General features: G+C 40.1%; 1 pseudogene; it reads right to left on the bottom strand.

Annotated features, from left to right (window-relative positions):
* Positions 1-4,834: 4,834 nt before the first annotated feature.
* LOC148534806 (5S ribosomal RNA) lies at positions 4,835-4,952 on the bottom strand (annotated as a pseudogene).
* Between the last annotated feature and the right edge of the window lie 294 nt (positions 4,953-5,246).

Raw genomic sequence — 5,246 nt, 5'->3', positions numbered from 1 at the left:
GCTAATGAATAGTGTTGTTGTAATATTAACATCCTCCCCAATCAGGTAACATTATTACCACAGCTCAGATAATCACAGATTGATAGTAATTATCTATATGTTATTCTGGTAGCAGGGCCGTAACTAGGGCAGTGCGGCCTGTGCCATGGCACAGGGCACCGCAGGGCAGGGAGTGCTGTTTGGGCCTGTCGATTTTCTGTTTATTACCATTTTCACTTGTAGCTTCCTCTTATTTCATCCCCAGCATCTTCTGGCTGCCCATATCTCTTCCCTGGCCCTTCCCCATAAGGCCTTTCCTCTTTTTTGGGTGCAATATGACCCCATTTATAAAATGGGGGGCACCAATGCTCTTTCTGGCACAGGGCACCTAAAAGTCTAGTTACGGCTCTGTCTGGTAGATTCTATTATTAATGTTGTTACTTAGTATTTATGAGCACTCCTAAAAAGGAATGCAATAATCACAGAATAAATGGTGTCACGTGCCTCACTGCAGCTTTCAGCAAGGCTCAAAATTATAATAATCTGTATAGTAAATCACACTTCTATAAGTCACACATTTTACTGTCTCATGTGTCACAATTTATTCACTTAATATAATACACATTGGTTTGTGAGCATAGAATAGCATCACACTAATACTGCTATATAATGTCAGTTTTATTCTGACTGATCAATTCATATGAAGCTCACAGATCACTTTAAGCTGTGCTGCCAATGAATAATGTTACCACAATGTTAACATCATCCATACTCAAGTAGCATTACTACCACACCATATATTTATTAGTGTTATCACTTCTGAACTAGTACGAGCATAATATATACATTTTCATGGGACCATGTGGTGGACCCACTTGAAACACCAACGTGCACATTTCACTGTGTAAACAATTTTATCAAGGCTGATAGGGGAGGATGTTAACATTGCAACAACACTATTTATTGGCAGCACAGCCTAAAGTGACTTTATCATGCTTTTACAAGTTCAGAACTGATAACACTATAAATATATGGTGTGGTAATAAGGCTACTTGAGTAGGGATGATAACATTGCAGAAACATTATTCATTGGTAGCACAGCTATAAGTGATCTGTGAGCTTCATATGAATCGATCAGTCAGAATAAAAGTGATATTATACAGCTGTATTAGTGAGATGCTATTCTATGCTCACAAACCAATGTGTATTATATTAAGTGAATAAATTGTGACACATGAGACAGCAAAAGATAATAAGTATTGTTATGTGATTGTCTAACCTATAAAGGATTGAACCAGTGGTTATGCCTTATATTAAAGGACCCCTAGCCTATTTTTGTTTAATATAAATGTGGTGCCCCAAATAAGGGGGGGCTAAGTGGACTTATATTCTGGCCACCCCCAACAGTGATGGTGGCCAATCAATTGTGTAATTGTGGCCCCCCAAATCATGGGGACCAAATGGTTTAATGAAGAATTTTTCTTAAAATGTTGACTTGTTATTAATAAAGTTGCATTGTTTTCACACAGGTCAATTATTTGAAATGTATATAATTGCCTAATAGAAGGTGTGGGTGAACATTCATTTAATTTTCACAATTTCCTTTTCATTATTTATAAAAATAAAATAAAAGTGTGCGATGGGCACATAGGTGGGCAATGGCCACATAGACGTGCAGTGGGTACATAGATCTGCAGTAGGCACATAGGTGGCTGACGGGCATATAGGTGGGTGGTGGGTACATAAGTTTGCGCTGCACACATAGGTGGGCAATGGCCACATAGGTGTGCAGTGGGCTATGTTGGTAAAACATAAGGTGGGTGATAATGGACAAACAGAGGTGGCCAATGTGTGCAGGGGCCAAAACAACCCCCAGTATGCTTTGCCAAATCATTGGTGGCCAGTGTCTGCTGCTCATGACGCTGCTGCTCCTCTCCATTCACGAAGGTGCTGTTTGCAGTGGGCGTACACAAGAAATTGTCACTAAAATGACGGCGTTCGGACGTTCGGATGCACAATGCATCGCATGTTGAAAAACAAGGCATGATCAGCATACGAATAGGACGGATCATATGGGCTGTACATCTAATCATACGATCCCTTTTAGGAACTGCGGGTATCGGATCATATCCTACTCCAAAAATACACGATTTCTACATGATTCATCATACAACTCACGCTAATTATATGCCTCATTGATTCCCTGGGGATACACTTACAAACTCTTTTTTTATATTACGAAAAATGTTTTCTGTTTTCTTTTAATTCATTTTTTTCATTGAATTTATTTTATTTATTGTGTGTAATAAATGATATCTGTATTTATATGTATAATTGTTTTTTAGCAATATAGAAAACACATTCCTCATTGCGCTCCCTCCTTTTAACAGTTGTTAGGGAAGGCAGGTTGGACTAGGGGGGCAAAGGGCAGGTAAGGCTAGCTGGTCTGGGCGAGGGGTAGGGAAGGCAGGCTGGCTCGACTAAGGGAGGGTGCAGGAAAGGCTGTATGGACTGGTGCAGGGCAGCTAAGATAGGCTGACTGGAGTAGGGGGGGAGGCACAGGGAAGGCTGGCTGGACTCGGGCAGGGCAGGGAAGACAGGCTGGCTGGACTAGGGGGGAGGCCACAAGGAAGGCTGGCTGGATTGGGGCAGGGCTGGGAAGGCAGGCTGGCTGGACTAGAAGGTTGGCTGGACTGGGGGGATGCGCGCAGGGGAAGACAGGCTGGCTGACTGGCTGGACTAGTTGTGGGGGGTGCATGAAAGGCTGGCTGGCTGGACTGGGGGAGCAGTGCAGGGAAGGCTAGCTGGACTAGAGGGGGCACAGGTCAGGGTCAGAATACCTGGTTTCTTCATAAAACAATCACAGGCTCCATCTTAATTTCCTTAGAGAGAGGGGCCCGGGGGGCAGCAGTGCAGGATGCATGGGCAGCAGGCACTGGCAGGGAGAAAGTGCATTGGCACAGTGCGGCAGCTCAAATATGGAGCTGGCCATGAGCCAATCAAAGCACGCAGAATGGCAGCCAATCAGGATTGCCGATGCTCTTTCTCCCTGGCTGCCGATGCATTCCACACCGTTGTCACCCGGGCCCCCTGTCTCTCCGGGCCCAGGACTGGAGTCCCAGCAGTCCCCCCCCTGATGGCGGGCCTGGATACATGTGCCATAAGTCTAACAGAAATTTGTACCATTTGTTAGTCATAGTACAACTAAGTTCTCTTTGCAAGGATTCAATTTTAAAAATACACTTATTTATGTTACCTGTATTTAAATTATTTCACAACAGCACTATGAAGCTTTCATACATTTATTCTATTTGTTAAAAGTCCACCAATTCATAAATAAACTTTGTGTAACCTTATAAGTGAGATTTAATGTTGTAGTATCACAGGAATTGTTGATGTTTTACTGCCCACCTGGGATACAAATCTCTTGATGATACAATATATCTGGAAGCAATTTGCTATTACAGACAAGTAAGTGAATCATGATAATGCAATTAATGTAATTCTTCCATGTGTCATCTTGGCCATAGATTATGAAGCTCTACCTAAGGTCAGTGCCTGCAACTAACTGCAGTAGGTATGTAGTTTTGTTCAAAATAGTCATCAACAGATGAAGAAAAATCTGCTCTGATCATAATCTATATCAATTTTCTTAACGACAGGAAACTTGGGTGCTAAAGCTTCAGAACCACTCTAATCAAATAAGTCGTTTTGACATATTATTAACAAGGCACATATTAATGTTTAGCAGGATGTTATTGTTCATTGTATCCTGGATAAAGTGTGATGCAGACTTAATAGCTGTTTTTTTCTGTTAAATAAATTGGTGTTAAATATCCTAGCTGTGATTAAAGCAATTAGGTGAAATAGATGTCTGATGCTGTAAATGCTGATAAAAGATGCTCATTAAGACAAAATGTGCTAAGCTATTTATACTGTTTCTCATGTTGTTAGATTAGCTATTGTCCTTTATTTTAACATTTGGAAGCAACTCTCATAGCATGAGGTTTATAGCAGGGGACAAGCTGTGAAGTTGTCTAAAGTTCATTCATTTTTAATCAAAGTTTGACCGTGTAAGAAATTCAAGCCTGATTAATCTAATGTACTATTTAAAACTCTATTTGGTACTTTTATAAGAAAAAAAAAACATTACAAGCAAACATTATTCTAAAGCAATTAAAACTGAATGAGTTTCCAGTTTAGTATGCCCACACAAGGAGTGCTAGCTGCTGTCATGGAGGAAAAACAGCCATTGCTTTTAAGGCGGGTATCCACTAGACGATATGCTCCATGAGCGATATCATCTAGTGTTTCCCTGGCAGTGATGTGCTCAATGTCACTAATGACATTGAGCACCCACACTGAACGATATATCGTTCAGTGATGTCACCCTCCCTCATCCCCGTACTTGCAGAACCTGACAGTATCGTTAGGTACAACAAAAGACAAATGATTCCGCAAAGAACAATTTCTTCTTCATGAATGTACCAACCATATATCATTACTGTATGAATTACATCATTAAGATTTGTTGGTGGTGCTCCCAAAGCTCAAGAATACATGTACAAAGACAAAAAGAAAAGAAGTAGAGCTAGTGACTTGGGCACTTATTTGATGTTTTAAGAAAACATAACTTTTAATATTTATTGATAAAATAATAAGGCACCATACATTCTATCCACAAAGTACAGATGATACAGTAATAATCATCTACTATTGTGTAAAACAGCAAAATATTAATTAGATCTCTATATCATTGGATACAAAAAGGTATTGGTTGTTGAACAAGTAAAATTAAACACATAATAGGTTTTGCTGCTCTGCCTGTGTATGGAAATCCTAATCAACCTCTTTTAACCTACAGCACCTGGTATTCCCAGGAGGTCTCCCATCCAAGTACTAGCCAGGCCTATCACTGGTTAGCTGCCAAGATCAGACGAGATTGGGCAATCAAATGATGTAAGGCTGTAGGTGTAATAATAATGGGTTGCAACAGCACTAGGTCAGAACAGTAACCATAAATGTAGGGCTATCTCAGTGGATAGTCCATTTATTGTTTAAAATATGGTGTTCAAACAAAGTGTTGCATAAGCACACCTAATTTGTTACACGTACATACATCAATTATATTGTCTATACAGGTTATATATTGTGTAACACAAGATAGATGAATAAATAATTATCAAACACAAGCTGTTCAGTTGTATAATGTCAAATTAATATAGCAAACACAAGTGGTGCCATGGGACAATACTTCTCTCATTTAA

The sequence above is a fragment of the Taudactylus pleione genome, unplaced genomic scaffold (genome assembly GCF_031769625.1).
Source record: "Taudactylus pleione unplaced genomic scaffold, aTauple2 ptg000064l, whole genome shotgun sequence".
NCBI lineage: Eukaryota > Metazoa > Chordata > Amphibia > Anura > Myobatrachidae > Taudactylus > Taudactylus pleione.
The sequence above is the reverse complement of the archived record's forward strand: the minus strand, read 5'-3'. Positions and strand labels throughout refer to the sequence as shown.